This window comes from Gossypium hirsutum, chromosome A08, assembly GCF_007990345.1.
Source record: "Gossypium hirsutum isolate 1008001.06 chromosome A08, Gossypium_hirsutum_v2.1, whole genome shotgun sequence".
NCBI lineage: Eukaryota > Viridiplantae > Streptophyta > Magnoliopsida > Malvales > Malvaceae > Gossypium > Gossypium hirsutum.
This window is the reverse complement of record NC_053431.1, coordinates 70,677,645-70,696,063: the sequence shown is the minus strand read 5'-3', so window position 1 is coordinate 70,696,063 and position 18,419 is coordinate 70,677,645.

Here is an 18,419-nt window from a genome sequence, read left to right as displayed (position 1 = left end):
CAAACCAGGATCAATCAATGCAATTACATTAGTATCATAGAGAGTGAATGTACTAGTAATGACATCTGGGGTTGAAGCCTCCTTGCGTGAGTGTATAGCATAGGCTCTGGCAGGAGCACTAGCCTCAGATCTAACTGTTGTATCTTTAATTCCTCTCTTACTGCCACTCATATTACCCGCATTTCTCGGTGGTCTACCTTGAGCTGCAGTATTACCCGATCTCGTATTCTGCACTAAATATTTTTCAGCTAACCTTGGACAATCTCAAATATAATGATCTGTCGATCCGCATATAAAGCAGGCCCGATCATGCAATCTGCAACTACCAGGATGTTGTTTACCACAGTGTTTACACTCAGGTTGATTTGATCTAACATTACCTACACTGGCTACTGAGGTAGCTCTCAAGCTCACCGGTGATCTGTTCTGATCCAGTTGAGAATAACCTAAAGTGGCTTTTGAACGGCTAAAATCATTTCAGAACTTTTGTGGTGTTGACTGAACTGACTTACTGAATGATCTCTTACGCGATTCTCTAGCTTCAAAATCAACTTTTCTTTTCTCTTTCCTGAGCTCTTGAGCTTTGTAGGCTCGCTCAACAAGTGCTACAAACTCTTTTATCTCAAGTATGCCAACTAACAGTTTAATGTCTTCGTTCAGCCCATATTCAAATCTTTTACACATTATAGCTTCGGTAGAAACACACTCTCGGGGCATACCGACTGAGTCTCACAAATTTCTACTCATATTCTGTCACAGTCATATGACCCTGTTTCAGCTCTAGAAATTCTTTACGCTTCTGATCAATAAATCTATGGCTGATATATTTCTTACAGAACTCAGTCTGAAAGAATTCCCAGGTCACCCACTCTCTCAGAACCACTGATACTAGGGTATTCCCCCAGTGATATGCTGTGTCTCGAAGCAAATATATGGCACACTTCAAACAGTCATCTAGGGTACAGGACAGTTCATCAAACACACAGATAGTATTATCAATCCAGAACTCAGCCCGCTCAACATCATCATCATCAGTAGCTTTAAACTCTTTGGCCCCATGTTTTCTGATTTTATCAATAGGTGGCTTATACAATCTCAACGGATCACTCACTTGAGGTAGAGCAAGCATCGAAGATGGATTAGTCAGGGGTGGAGGTTGTTGTGCAGCCGGGTTAGTCCGGATATACTGAGTAAACTAGTCATTCATCATCTGGTAAAAGGCTTGTCTAGCCTATCCTTCCTGGTTACTCGAAATCAGTCGAGAATCAACTGGCGCTGCCCCTTGCATAGGAGTAGGCGCTACACTCTCGACATCATCAACTACAGCTCCGTCAGGATCCATTTACTATATGAAAACACATTTACAAATGTCAGAAGTCATCACACTATCGCAGTATATAATTATGGCATGTATAGCTAGAATCACACATACTACGTTAGTCCTAGAATCGACTAAACTGTAGCTTTGATACTAATAAAATGTAACACCCTAACCAGTATTCATCGTCAAATTAGGGTTACGAGGCATTACCGATCAAGAGCAATTCATAATTAACTTTTAAGCCTTAGTTCAACAAATCATGTATGATCGCAGTGATTCGTAACAAGTAATAAATTTTTATAATGAAGATCAAACCTAGACTAACTATTATCAAGACGAAAAGACAAGCGCACCTATCGAACAATAGTATAGTAATGGCAAGACCGGGATGTCGTACCCAAGGGAACCAAAATTACTAGTAATAACTATTTTTTTATTATCTAGCCTAAGAATAAAAGGGTTTGTTTATTAAACTAATTATCTAAACTAATTAACTAATTTAATCAAAGCAAAGAGAAAGTTTGGAAAAAGATTTGAAGAAAAGCAATTGATAAAGACGACACGCAAGGAGGAATCCACCTAGATTTCACTTGTTACCTGACTCTGAACCGGACGATTTATTCACTTGACTTGATCCGTGAGACTTCCTAACCTATGTTATTATCCGTATTCAAGACTAATAATGTCTAACCCCTAGATTGAATAACCAAGATTTTTCTCTAATTAACACTCTAGGGTTGCATTAGCTCGATCTATGGACTCCCATATTAGATTTCACCTTAATCCGACAAAATCTTGTAACCCTATTTTTAGGCGCCCGATCAACTCCGCTTAATTATGCCAAATCTATTCTTAGGCAGGGTCTATTCCTCCTCTGCATAAGCACATCAAATCATGAATTAATACCCAGAATATTAACTCAAGCATTAAGAACACATAATTAAGAACAAATCAAGTATTTATCATACAGTTCAGATAATAATAACAATATCCATCATAGATTTTATCCCCTTTAGGTATCTAAGGGGTTTAGTTCATAATAAAATAAGAGTACATCTCAAAAGTATAAAAATAGAAAAACATAAAGAAAACTCTAAAACCACTAAAGGAATTCTGAGAGAGATCTTCAGTCTTTGAGTAACACCAGCTTTTAAGATGGATCGTCTGGCTTCCTTCAAGTAATTCCCGGCGTGTGGTTCTGTGTTCCAGAAAATTTCTGGAGGGAGAGCCCCCTTTCTAGGTCATACTTAGGGTGTTTATATAGGCTTTTGATTGTCTTTCTTGCCCTCTAAGTATCCTTTTTCCGTGTAAAATACAACTCTTTGAAAAAGGGACACTCCCGTGTGCCACGGCTGTGTGATGTGGTTGGTAGGCCGTGTTCGATCGTTTAAATTGCCACGGCCATGTGGGCTCAATGGCCAGGCTGTGTGAGTCATGTAAACCTTGGTCGACACCCTCGAAAGGCACGGGTGTGTGAGCTTCCCGTGTGGCAAGGCTTAGGTCATGTGGTCTTCTCGATTTGGTCTATTTTGTCCCTTTTTAGCTTGTTTTTGGATTCTTTTGATGCTTGGTGCTCTCCTGAGTACAAAACATGAAATAACCAGATTAAGAGCACCAAAATCCATAAATCTAATAGTAAACATCCATAAATATGCTAAGTATTTGGCGTAAAAACATGTATAATTTGACGTTTATCAAATACCCCTACACTTAAGCATTTGCTTGTCCTCAAGCAAAATTCTCACTTACTGCTAGAATTCATTCTTTTGAATCACATAATCATTACTGATAATGTTACAAATTATTCCACGAAAATTTATACAGTGAGAATATAACTATAGGGGCATTAAAAGCCTCAAATAATCTAAATCGGATATCTCGATAAAAAAATTATAGGTAAGCTCCATCCTTTAAGTAATTAACTTTAGTCCTAAATACACAAGAGATGACATCCTCACTAAAGATTCACTCAAATCACTCAAAGTGTTTAAGGGTCAAGATTAGGCACTCGATTGTCTAACATGAAAAGTTATTACATAGGCTTGCATGAAAATCAAATCTCCACCGCTTGTAAATGATATGATACACTAATCAAAAAGTCTTTGCATGGTTGTAATGGGGTTTAGGTTACAGGTATGGATACAGGTTGAAGAACAGGGGTTAGAATCGAGATAATTTCAATATGTTACCCCACTATCAAAAACTTAATCACTGAATCACAAATAAATAGCTAGAACTATTTTACATGAGTTCATGACAACTTTAGCTTGTTGAGAATTACACACACATTTTTTTTAAGAACAAATTAAGTTAATACAATGCAAAAATTATACTTCATGATTCAGTAACAAAAAATGGTGAACATAGTGATGTAACAATATTAAATTCAATCTCGATAAAAAGGGTCAAATTAAGTAAGAGGATTTCAATAATAATGGGTTAATGGGTTAATGACGAGGGTTAATCAATGAAAAAGGGTTAGTAGGCTCAATGAGGGTTCACTAAGGGTTTAATTATGTGGGAAGGCTTGTTATGGAGTAAGTGGGTTAAATCCTAAGTGCCTTTATCATCTCAGTATATCAAATCATACGTGTGAACTTGACATGTACAATCGAAGCAAGTTCTAGAATAACAGTTCAATGTTGACACACTCAAACCACAAAAGAAGTGAGCAAGAAAGAAAGCTATATGCTCAAAAGGCTCAAAAATCTCACCAAAAATTTGGGTTTTTGATGTCATTCCTACATACTTAAGATTTCAAGATAATACCTCAATTCAGGAAAATAACCTAAAAATTTTAGTTATCAAATTATCAACTTATCATGTTTGATTCTCTAATGTCCTATAATCAAATAATCATGCATAATTCCCTTGGTCTAATTCATGACATATCAATAATAATTATAGATCAATCAGGATTCATTTGATCAGGATTATGAGAACATCACTTAAACACAAGACCAAATTCAGGGATTTGAGAATAATGGAAAAAGTTAGGTTTCATGTTCACCCCCCATACTTAAGATGTACGTTGCCCTCAATGTACAAAGATAAACTATTCAACATAAAGAAAATCATAAGAGGGAAATAGGTGAAACTCCCTGTTAGAAGGATGCGGAGCTTGATTCCGAGGATGGAGTGTTTGGGGGAAAATGGTAGCGGCCACTGTTCTTGGCTAGATAAAGAAATTGGGTAGTTGAAGATGGCTCTCGTTTGGTATTCTTCCCTATTTGTTTCCTCATTCTGTAAAATATTCCTAGCAGCTTTGCTTGGAAGTCTGTAGAATCATGAAAAGTTTATTAAGAGTTGGTGTGGAAGAGAGCGTAGTGGAATTACTTGTTAGAAAGACCAAAAAATGGGAAAAATAAAATTTACTAATATAGATATGTCTTTATAACGAAAAGTAAACATAAAAATAAAAATAAAAATAAAAATAAAAATAAAAATAAAAAAAAATAAGAGGATTCAATGATCTTCGTCGGTGGGGCCCTCAGGTGGTGGTGCTGGAGTGTCGATATGGAAGTGCTGGCATAGTTACTGCATCATGGCCTACATGTCGTCCATTTGTTAGTCCAGTTGCTGATCTCACTCGTGAATCATCTCGAACTGTGTAGTGCAATACTGCTCGAAGTGAACGAGTCGGTCGGAAAGGTGCACCAATGAAGCAGTCGCATGAACTGGTCGTTCCCTAGGTGGCGTGGCGGAAGGCTCCTCATGTTATGGGGGAACATCATCAGATATGTCCTCAAGATCCTTCTCGTCAATGGCATGAGAGAGACGGTACTGAGGAGGATCGACCCCACATTGGCGTTCGATCATCCTCATGTGTAACATAGTCATGATGCCCTGTGGGGACATTTGACCTATCAGGGTAAGCGCGGATGACTGGGCCATGGTGTCGAGGAGGCCGAAGTGTCTGGCAAGGCGCGTCACGTAGGGGCCGATGGAGATCACTCCCTTCTGATGCTGCTTGGTCTAATGGCGAATGGCGAAAGCAATGAAGGATGCCAAATCAGTCACGTGTGCGTTCGCCATGCACCATAAATAGTAGGTGTCGTGGGTGTTGACGACGCCGGTGCTCTCTCTCCTCCCAGTCAATGTGTGAGCCAATATGGCATGGATATAGCGGAGGGAAGAGGGGAGAGCTGAGGCCTTCGAGCGGCTAGGGTTGTAAGTGGAAGAGAGTGGTGCCAAAGCCTTCCAGCACAAGGAGGGGGAGATGTGGATATTGTGTGGGAGTGCATTCATGTCCTCCTCCTCTATAAACTCATCGGTGTAAAGTCCCAAAGCAACTCTAAACTCTGGGATACTCATCGCACGAACTAGACCGCCTAATCGAAAGTGAATGGTGCCTGGGTCATCATTGTTCATCATCACCACCTGTAAATGAAAAGTAGAGCATAATTCTAAGGTTAGCTCTAAATAAGTGGGCTCAGTAATAGCGAAGAACCGTTCCCATGGGTTTGTAGACAGGTGGGCATGGATGGCATCAACGAGCTGGACTTGCTCTACGGCAGCCCAGTCGATGCAACGACCTGTGGTGATGGGTCGTACACGTAGTATTTGAAATAACTCCTCCTGCAAAGCTTATGGAAATTCAAGGAACAGGTGCCGAACTTTGACTGTAGCTCGTACCGATGAAGAACTAGGTTCCCTACGTCTCTTTGAGGATGGGACCGCGGCCTTCTTGCCCCTTGATGACGACATAATATACCTAAAAATACATGAGCATTGATAGAATCCAAGATACATCAATAGTTAAGCAATTGGCCTAAAACTAGTATATGCTATTTAGTGTTTTAAATAAGTCAAATATAGAAAACTCTAAAGAAAATTCTTAATTTGTCTAAAACATTTTTGTAATAGTAATAATATCTATGTAAAGCATGAAAAATACTAATGTAACAACAGAAATTTGATAGACAAGGTTAAGAAAGTGAACCAAGGGTTGTTGTAAGGTGGTGCACAGGCGTGTGATTGCGAGCACGGGCGTATGACGCGGAGAGGAAACTGTGTGGTGGAAAAATAAAGGGTATAGGGAGGGAAAATAGGGATTAATTCAAGTGGAGTGACTTTGATGGTGGTTTGGGGGTTGGGGAAGTGAGAATCTAGGGAATGGTGGCCGTAATAGGGAGTAGGGGTTGGGGGAGGGTGGATTTCGGCTAGGGTTTTGAAAGGAGGAAGAAGATGAATAGTGGTTTGTTTATATAGGGGAAGGGCAATGGCCTAGGGCCACGCCCATATGCTGTGAGGGTAACCCGTGTTTTTTGAATTTTTTCAAATGTGGTCGTGCCCGGCTACTATCACACGCCCGTGGTTCTTGGGCGTGTGTGGCACACGGCCATGTCGCACGGCCATGCCTAGTGTTGTTCGCTTCTCCTACGCCCATGTGTTATGGTACCACGCCTGTGTATTGTTGTACATGGCTGAATGGCACGGGAGTGTCGCACGCCCGTGTCAAAGAAATAGAATCGAGCCTTGTCTCTGGCACGCCTATGGTTTTCTATCCCACGCCCGTGTTTTGGGGAAATCATGTCCTGCTTCAACACGACCGTCTCGCCCGGCCGTGTCACTTCCCCTGATTGGCCACGGCTTCAGGCACGCCCGTGTGCCTGGCCATGTGTGCTAAAAAACTTTGCAATTCAAAGATAAAGTTAATGATTTGAAGTGATAGAAATTAATTAAAAATAAAGAAATCAAAATATGTTAATGCTAGGGTTGCCTCCCGAGAAGCACTTATTTATAGTCTAAGCTCGACTTACCTCTCTGTTGATTTATCATGGTGGGTTGAGGAGTTCATACTCCTCGTTCTTGCTATCAATCTTAAAACAAGGTTTTAATCGGGTGTTGTTTACCTTAAAAGTGCCAAACTTGGGATGACTCACCTCCATCGTACCGAACAGAAAAATACTGAGTACCGTAAGAGGGATTTCCTCATTTGGTATGGTAGTGACAATGTGAGGATCAACGACATCTAGTAAGGCTTTATCACCTACCTTAAGTTGATTAGGAGAGGTATCGGGCTTGTTTTGGCGTAGTTTCAGTTTATCATGTGTTCTCGGTTTGTGTTCTCGCCATTTATCTAGCTCCTCTATCCATAGCCTTCGTTCTTAATGGACGTCTTTGTTCTTTTCATGATAATAGCGCACTGTCTCTATTGTCTTAGTTTGAGAAGGTTCTTGCAAGGACGATTGAATATTAGTTTTATCATTGACAGGTTTTATAGCATTATCCTGAGTCTTAGGGGGTTTGACTGAGTCGCGTGCTTGGAGTGTTACTGCGCCATCACCTGCACGAAGTGTTAGCTCCCCTGTGCCTACATTAATAATGGTTTTAGTAGTTGCTAAAAAGGGTCGTCCTAAAATTAAAGGTACCTCGTTATCCTCATCCATATCTAAGACGAAAAAGTCTACTAGGTAAATAAATTTATCAATTTTAACGAGAACATCTTCAATAATACCCTTAGGAAATCAAACTATTTTGTCAGCCAATTGTATGCTCATCCTAGTCTGTTTGGGTTTACCGAGACCTAGTCGTTTAAACATTTTATACGGCATAACATTTATACTTGCCCCTAGATCAGCTAAAGCATTATTCACAAATAAACTACCAATTAAGCAAGGAATTGTAAAACTCTATGGATCTTTCAATTTGTTAGGTAGCTTAATATTCAGAATAGCTGAGCAGACTGCATTGAGTTCCACATGCGATGTAGCGTCTAATTTCCTTTTATTAGCTAGAAGTTCCTTTAAGAATTTTGCTGAGTTGGGCATCTGTGAAAGAACTTCAATAAAGGGTAAGTTAATATGTAATTTCTTTAAGAGTTTGACAAATTTACTGAATTGTTCTTCTGTTCTGTCTTTCATCATCGCTTTAGGATATGGCACACGAGGTTCATAATTCGTACTTACCTGTTTAGGATCATCATCGTTTACCTCTTCTCAACCTTTGTTCATTGCGTTGTCTTGTTGTAATTCTGGCTCTGGTGCAATGAATCCTTCCTTATCTTGGGCACTAATTGCATTGAGGTGTTCCCTCGGATTAAGTTCCGTATTACTTGGTAAGCTACCTTGTGGTCGCTCGGAGATTAGTTTGGATAGCTAGCCTATCTGAGTTTCGAGTCCTTGGATCAATGCTTGTTGATTCTTAAGTGCTGTCTCAGTATTTTGGAAATGGGTTTCTGACACCGAGATGAATTTTGAAAGCATCTCTTCAAGGTTCTGCTTCTTCTCTTGTTGATAAGGTGGCTGTTGAAAACCCTAAGGATTTTGTGGCTTTTGATTCCCTTGACCTCCCTAGGAAAAATTTGGGTGGTCCCTCCAACCTGCATTATAGGTATTACTGTATGGGTTATTTTGAGATCGAAAGTTATTGTTACCCATATAGTTTTCTTGTTCTTCTTCAGTTTTAGGATTGAAGGATTGGTATTCTGTATGCACACCTCTTCCGCTTGAGTCACACCTCATTACTGGATGTACCTGCGTAGAACTAAGAAAACTATCAATCTTTTTTATTGAGAAGTTCTACCTGATTAGAGAGCATGGTGACTGAATTGATGTTATAAACGTCGGCTGTTTTTGTCGGCTTTGTCCTCATAACTTTCCACTGATAGTTATTCAGTGACATCTCCTTTATAAATTCATAGGCATCTTCGGGTGTTTTATTGTTTATGGTTCTGCCAGCAGCTGTGTCAATCATTTGTCTTGTCAAGGGATTCACACCATTGTAGAACGTTTGAACTTGCAGCCATAGAGGTAACCCATGGTGAGGGCACCTTCTCAATAGATCCTTGTATCTCTCATATGTATCGTAAAGTGTTTCTAAGTCCATCTGCACAAAAGAAGAGATATCATTGCGTAATTTAGCCGTTTTAGCCGGCGGAAAATATTTTAGTAAAAATTTCTCGGTCATTTGCTCCCAAGTAGTGATAGACCCTCGTGGTAACGAGTTTAACCACTGTTTAGCTTTGTTTCTCAGTGAGAAGGGAAATAACCTAAGACGGATGGCATCATTAGAAATGCCATTGATTTTGAAAGTATCGTAAAATTCCAGGAAATTTGCTAAGTGAGTGTTGGGATCTTGATCCTGCAAACCATCAAACTGAACAAACTGCTGTATCATCTGAATAGTGTTAGGTTTTAATTCAAAATTATTTGCAGCAATAGCAGGTCTAACTATACTTGATTCAGTTCCTATTAAAGAGGGTTTAGCATAGTCATACATAGTACGTGGAGCAGAATTTTGATTAGCTGTATTTGCAGGAGGCAACTAATTGTCTTGGTTTTCAGCCATCTCGTCGGTTGGAGGTTGAGTATTGTCTTCTTGTTCATTTTCTGTGTATCGCAAACTAAGCCTTATTTCTCTTTGATTTCTTCGAAATGTTCGATCGATTTCTTCATCAAAAAGTAAGGATCCTGACGGGTTTCTTCTAGTCATAAACTATAAAAACCTGTCAAGAGAAAGAAAAAGTAAATTAATAAATTAAATTAAATTAAATTGCAAGAAAAATAAATGGCTAAAGTAATAAAAATTTAGTGTTCCTAATATTTCAGATCCCCGGCAACGGCGCCAAAAACTTGATCGTAGTGATTCGTAACAAGTAATAAATTTTTATAATGAAGATCAAACCTAGACTAACTATTATCACGACGAAAAGGCAAGTGCACCTATCGAACAATAGTATAGTAATGGCAAGACCGGGATGTCTTACCCAAGGGAACCAAATGTACTAGTAATAACTATCTTTTTATTATCTAGCTCAAGAATAAAAGTGTTTGTTTATTAAACTAATTATCTAAACTAATTAACTAATTTAATCAAAGAAAAAAGAAAGTTTGGAAAAAGACTTGAAGAAAAGCAATTGATAAAGATGACACCCAAGGAGGAATCCACCTAGATTTCACTTGTTACCTGACTATGAACCGGACGATTTATTCACTTGACTTGATCCGTGAGACTCCCTAACCTATGTTATTATCCGTATTCAAGACTAATAACGTCTAACCCCTAGATTGAATAACCGAGACTTTTCTCTAATTAACAATCTAGGGTTGCATTAGCTCGATCTATGGACTCGTATATTAGGTTTCACCCTAATCTAGCAAAATATCGTAACCTTATTTCTAGGCGCCCGATCAACTCCGCTTAATTATGCCAAATCTACTCTTAGGCAGGGTCTATTCCTCCTCTGCATAAGCACATCAAATCATGAATTAATACCCGAAACATTAACTCAAGCATTAAGAACACATAATTAAGAACAAATCAAGTATTTATCATACAGTTCAGATAATAATAACAAGATCCATCATAGGTTTTATTCCCCTTAGGTATCTAAGGGGTTTAGTTCATAATAAAATAAGAGTACATCTCAAAAGTATAAAAATAGCAAAACATAAAGAAAACTCTAAAACCCCTAAAGGAATTCTGAGAGAGATCTTCAGTCTTGGAGTAACTCCGGCTTTTGAGATGGATCGTCTGGCTTCCTTCAAGTAATTCCTGGCGTGTGGTTCTGTGTTCCAGAAAATTTCTGGAGAGAGAGCCCCCTTTCTAGGTAATACTTAGGGTGTTTATATAGGCTTTTGATTGGCTTTCTTGCCCCCTAAGTATCCTTTTTCCATGTAACATACAACACCTTGAAAAAGGGACACGCCCGTGTGCCACGGTCGTGTGATGTGGTTGCCAGGCCGTGTTCGATCCGTTAAATTGCCACGGTTGTGTGGGCTCAATGGCCAGGCCATGTGAGTCGTGTAAACCTTGGTCGACACCATCAAAAGGCACGGGCGTGTGAGCTACCCCTGTGGCAAGGCTTAGGCCGTGTGGTATTCTCGATTTGGACCGTTTTGTCCCTTTTTAGCTCGTTTTTGGCTTCTTTTGACACTTAGTGCTCTCCTAGTATAAAACATGAAATAACCGGATTAAGAGCACCAAAATCCACAAATCTAATAGTAAACATCCATAAATATGCTAATTATTTGGGGTAAAAACATGTATAATTTGGCGTTTATCAATGTATTAAAATCATGTATGAATACTATAAATTTTAATCTCAATGAGTCACCATTATCAAACCAGATGTTTTACAAAATAAAACACTTACCAAAACTGAATTGCTACTACACATATAAAATATTTCATAAACAACTATAGGGCAATAATTTATTTGCTAAATACCAAACCTCAATTGATAATGCCATATATATACCCATCTTTTTATTAATGCAAAATCCACTATTCATATAGTCTTTATTTCATTGCATTACCCAAACATATGACCATTCTATGCTCAAGATTTCATTCTTCTTCATTTTACCCTATCAATTCATATGCATAAATCTCAATAAGTAAATGAAATAACATACACATATACTACCCTTAATATAATCGTATATATATGTTTAACTAACAAGCTTAATCGAATTTATTAGCATATAATTTTTACTATCAACCCCAACTTTCGACTTGTAAACCTAAGTTCCAACAGGTCAAACTTACCATGTTCGAAATAATCATATACCTTTATTGCCAATTCACATAATACTCCTAATTCAAACATGACAACCAAATTTACATATACAACCATATTATATAATTTAATAAACAAACATATATTGTAACACCCCGTACCCGAGACCGTTGCCGGAGTCGAACACGAGGGGTTAACAGACTTAATTCCCTTATTTTTACAGTCCATTTTAAAAATTTCCAGACTAGCTGGCTAACTGCGTCACTGTCACCTTAAAAATCATATCTTGAGTTCCAAAACTCGAAAATCAGTTTTGTAAATTTTCCCTGAAACTAGACTCATATATCCATCTAAAAAATGTTTTCTAGAATTTTTGGTCCGGCCAATTAGTACAGTTTATTAGTTAAAGTCTCCCCTGTTTCAGGGTTCGACTGCTCTGACCTTCACGCATTACGACTTATATATCTCCCTGTACAGGGCTTCAATACTTATGCCGTTTATTTCTAAAGAAACTAGACTCGAAAAGGAATCTATGCATATATTGAATAACTTCTAACTATCTCTGGTTAATTTATAAAGAATTTCCTAAGTCTGAATAGGGAATCCAGAAACTGCTCTGGCCCTGTTTCACGAAAACTTTAAAATCTCATAAAATACTGTTCATATGATCGTTTCATTACTTCCCTATGAAAATAGATTCATAAAGGTTAAATTAAATAATTTATTCACTATTTAATTCCATTCTTACTATTTTTAGTAATTTTTCAAATCCACACCACTGCTGCTGTCAGCATCTGTTTTTAAGGTAAACCTTACCTATTTCATGGTTTTCCATGAATCAACTAGAGTTTGTCCTACATAGCATCAAAATAATCATAATTAACCATTCCCAATGGCTAATCGTTACCAAACATTTCCATACCTCTCAATGAACAACATACAAGACGATTATAATGCTATGCTCAAAGTGTATATAAGCCATTTTCGCATGGCTATCCAAATTTATACAAAACCAAAGGGTACATGACCAACAACAAAAAGAGTAGTCCTATACATGCCATTTTCAGAGTTCAACCAAAAGTGTACCAAAAGGGCTTTGATAGTGTGGACGACTTCGACTTCGACAATCCTGAGTCCGATAGCTGATGAACCAAAATCTATAAAACAGAGATTCAAAGAACGGAGTAAGCATTTAATGCTTAGTAAGTTTTGAGCAATAAAATTAGGCACAACTGAAGTATAGCATTCATATAACTAAACGGATAATTTCATATACACATATTCTAAAAAATCAGTCCTACTTCACATTTCCAACCCTTATATTCATACATAAGGGATCAACTTAACCAAAGGCCCGAAAGCTCACTAATCGACTGAGCGGATAATATTTAAACGAAATCACTACTCCAATGCATATACGAAATGTACCTTATCGTTGGGATTTTACGAGCGTATTAATTGAAATTATTACAGCAAGATCGCTCATTCCCAAACCAAGTACCTTCGGGGTTTAGCCGGATATAGCTACTCGCTCAAATGCCTTCGGGACTTAGCCCGGTTATAGTAACTCGCACAATTGCCTTCGGGACTTAGCCCGATTATAGTAACTCGCACAATTGCCTTCGGGACTTGGCCCGGTTATAGTAACTCGCACAAATGCCTTCGGGTCTTAGCCCGGATATAGTAACTCGCACAAATGCCTTCGGGCTTAGCCCGGTTATCAATCCGAATATCCATGCACATATCAACAAATCATGACACATCAATATTTCATTTTCGTAACTAGAATTCAAACACAAGTCACTTATCAAGCATTATCATTTTCAGCTCAAAAGCTACATACAAAGGGCATGATTTTGATTTGCTTATAACATAATCTAATCGAATCATAATCTAAGTTTCATTACTCGAAAACTTACCTCGGATGTGGTCGAACGATTTCGGTGGCTATTCGATCACTTTTTCCTTTCCCTTATCCAACTTTGATCCTCTAAGCTCTTGAGCTTAATAAATAAATAAATTTATTCAATTACTTATCCAACTTTACTATATAAAAATATCTATTTATTTAGATTCATTTCGAACTAATATTAGGCAACCGATCATATATTCTCCCCATGGCGATATTCAAACATTGTAGCCAAAGAATCACAATTATCGAATGTTTAACTATGATCGGACATATGATATTACCCGTATGTCTTAAGCTAATTGCCGAACCTATTGCCTCAATTTGTGTACATATCAAATATAGTAATCCTTACTTGAACTATTAACCAATCTTATCAATGAACAATTATACTTAAAATACCATATATATATATTCATAAGTGCATAGATACTATGTTACCAACAATTATTTCCTTGCTTAGCAGCCGAACCAATATACACATTACTCCATATCTACCCGTCACGTTTACTCTACTTAAACCGAATAAACTTGCACATAAGGTCCTTGGCCGAACCTCACTAAAAACAGGTCAACCAAAATCTTAGTATTCATCTTGTGTATAACCTTATTTACCTTCCAAAAATCACAAAAACATCAAACTCTTAATGTTTATGTACAAGGCCGAATCTTAACATGATCCAACCTCCAACTCATTCATTTCAATCACTCACACGGCATTTGTTCAATTCTTTAGACAAATCTATGTTTGGCCATTGTACTCATGAGCATTAAAATTTATAATTTGACTACTTAAACCCTTCTCTTCAACAATCCTTCATAAAACATAAAGATTATAACCCAATCTCATCCTTTAATAACTAAAACCGAATGCTCAAGCCATCACCAAGATTTCGAAATTTTTGCCATGGGTTGTGCAAGAAATTAGCTAATTAACTAGAAACAAGTTTAAAATTTAAGAATCTAACACAACATACTAACCTCCCCTTAAGCTCAAGGTGACCGAAACCTCTCTTCTTCCTTTCCTCAATTCGGCCAAGAAGAACCAAAGAATGAAGCTCTTTTTTTTTCTTCTTTCAATTCACGGCAATGAAGGGGGCAACCACACACATTTTTTTTGTTTCTCCTCCTACTAACACTAATATTTTATTGCCCATGTTCTTTATTTTATTATTCCTAACATAAGCATTAACATAACATGTTTATGACATGTTTTGCCCATAACATTTTGTCCACCCTCCTTGTCATGGCCGACCACTTACTAATTAAGGGGGAAATTGACATGCAAGTCCACCCTTTTGATCTCTTGCACTAATAGATCCTTATAGATCGACCTATCAAATTTCAAAAGTGTCACACATAAGTCCTATTAGCTAAATTCACATGCAATTGACAAAATCGAAGCTTAAAACTTTCACACATTCATATTCACATATTTTAGACAATAATCATTATATTCAAATAATTTGGTGACTCGATTTAGCGGTCCCGAAACCGCTTTCCGACTAAGGTCACTTTAGGGCTGTCACATATATGTTTCAATACATTATGCCATATCTGAATCTGTTATTGATGCACATATATAATATATGCAGCTTACCTAAAATAATGATTACATTTAACATAAAAAACATACCAACCAATCGGCCAAATTTATCCATGAAGCATATAAAATATTTATCAACTATCAAGCTTAATGAACATTTTACCAAAAGCATATAGAACTGAATTTAGACATAACAAGCAAACCATTTTCAAAGCACATGGTATCTAACACAACATCACACATAAAAGGCACATAACTATATAACTAAAGTGAACATAAACTGAATTTAACATAACCAAATTTAACAATAAAAGTTTTAGCCATTTTCGCATGGCCATTGTAACAACCCGATTTAGGGCCTAGTCAGAACAGTGGTCTCGGGACCAAAAATTTGAAATTAAAAAATTATTTTTATTATTTTTTACGAGGTTATGGTACGATTATATTAGTGCATGAAAAATTTGGTGAGTTAATTTTAATGTTTTCAAGCCCGATTGCGATAAAGGACTAAATCGCATAAAAGGGAAAAGTTGCATTTTAGTACCCAAATGTGTTAAATATCTAGAGAATAAAAATTTTGAGTATTTTAAAGGGAAATTAGACCCTTTTTAGAGTGCTTGGCCAGCCATGGGAGACAAATTGGTCAAAAAGTGCAAGTTTGGTTGGGTTTGGTGGCTAATTTGACTAAAATAGAAATAAAATAAGGAAAAGATAATATCACCTTCTCATCTTCTTCTCTACCACTGAAAATATCAGCCAAAATAGAGGTTTGGAAGCTCAAAAATCTGCAGCAACTTAAAGCACTCATAAGTAAGTGATTTTAATGAGTTTTCTTCAAGATTTTTTTATTTTTGAGACCCTTGAAGCATGAGCTTTCAAATGAGGGTGATATCTTACAAAATAGTCAAGAGTTTAGGATTTTTCCATGGATGTATTTTTTATATATGCTGAGTTTTTATGGAAGAATATGAGTCCTAGTTGTGTTATAAAAAACTTTTGTGAAAGGTGTTAGCATGAAAACACCTAAAGGGGCTATTTTGCATAAGTTGCAAAATAAGTGGTTAGTGTGTGAAATAGTGAGAAGTTGGGATTTCTCTAGTAGTAAAAAAGAGTTTAGCTAGGCTTGAAATACGAATAAATTCGATAAAAATTGATTTTCGGGCATAAGGGTAAGATGGTCATTTTGCCAAGGCCTAGGGGCAAAATGGTCATTTTACCAAAATTGTGAATTTATGAATGCCTAATTGTGTTTAGTGACTAAATGGATACATATTGTTATTATAGATCAAGATTTTCCAAAACTGAGCCTAGACCGGGGCAAAGCCAAGCAATCCGATTAAGCCGTCTAGTCAAGTACTTTTTGTAAACCGAGGTAAGTTGTATGTAAATAGTACAACCACACTGTTAATCAATTGTATTGATATTTTCATTGAATTGATATTGTACGAATTGTTAAGTTATAAATTGAGAATGCATTGAAATATTTGAGATAGTAGAAATATCCCGTTGAAACCTTAGGATATGAACTGGATATTCGTGCCAAGACATGGGGTGATTTGTGCGCTAGTGTAAGACCATGTCTGGGACATGGCATCGGCACAGAGATGAGTGCTAGAGTAAGACATGTCTGGGACATGCATCGGCCTCAACAGAGATAGCCAGTGTAAGACGTTTCTGGGACACGTATCGGCTAAGAGTTGTGCTAGTGTAAGACATGTCTGGGACATGCATCAGCATGCATATATGAGAGCCAGTGTAAGACCATGTCTGGGACATGGCATCGGTAATATATCCCATGTTGAAGGTTCATAGAATATCCGGTAGTATTCCAAACAGTTCAATGGTGAAAGTTATTGTTCAATTTGATAAAGAAAGGATGATCATGTTGTGAGTGTTACAAGAACCTATATGATAAGCATGAGTAACGAGCTTAATTTAGAAAATGAGTCTCGAGTAAATGATAATGAGTAAGTTAAGTTATGGTTACCTTTGAGCTATAAGCATGATGGTAAATGGCGATATTGTTGTTGTATATTTATTTATATGCAACTTACTAAGCTTTATGCGTACCCGCTTTCCTTTCCCTCTTATTTCAGTATCACCAGGCTAGCTTAAGGATCCCATAAAGTCAGAGATATCAATCACACTATCAGCCGCAACACTCGGTATAGTTTAATTTATATTTTTGAAGATGGCATGTATAGGGCTAGACTAGGATGTTGTATTAAGAGAATTATTCATGTATTTTTGGCTTAAGTCAAAGGTCATTCACTTTATATCAAGCCTGGAATAGTGGCTATTATTCATTTTGATGAATGCATATAATGTTCTTTCTACGGATGAATTGATGTCCATTGCGATGAAATTTGTATATTGACATGATCTTGTGTAAGTTGTGCAAAATGGGTGACAAAATGGCTTGGGAAATAGCCTAGTTTGTCCACACGGGTAAGACACACGCCTGTATGTCTAGGCCGTGCGTGACACACGGCTCACGCCCTTGGGTGTGTGTTGTGGTCGTGAGTCAGCTGCACTTAAAACTTTAAAGTCATTTTAGTACACGGGCAGGCCACATGGGCATGTGCCCAGGTCGTGTCATAAAGTCAGTATGCATGTTAGTAGTACACGGACAAGAGACACAGCCATGTGTCTTGATCGTGCGAAGGACACGGTTATAGGACACGGGCGCGCTCTTGGTCCGTGTGGTTTTGACAGAATGCCCAGGTTTTCAGACACGGGTTAGGGACATGGGAGTATCCTTAGCACACGGTCGTGTGTTCTATACCCACACGGGTGTGTGGAGCCTTGATGCATGAAATTTTCTAAGTTTATCATGAGGTCTTGGTTGGGTTTCGAATCACCCTGGATTTATGTTTTGGGCCTCATAAGCCTGTATACGAGGCAAATTTCTTGTGAAAAGAAAAGTTTTCAAATTGTTTGAGATTTTCACATCCAGTTTTATTCAGTTCGTTGTGTTTAAGGTAGGTAGCACCCGAACCCTATCCTAGCGTCGGATACGAGTGAGGGGTGTTACAGCCTTTATACAAAACCAAAATCCAACATTTTGAAACACGTTCTAGCCTACGCATGCCACAATTTAAGTTTGATTATTTAAATACTAAAGCTATAGATAGTGTGATAGACTTTGCTGATAATCCCCGAGCTTGTAACTTGAATC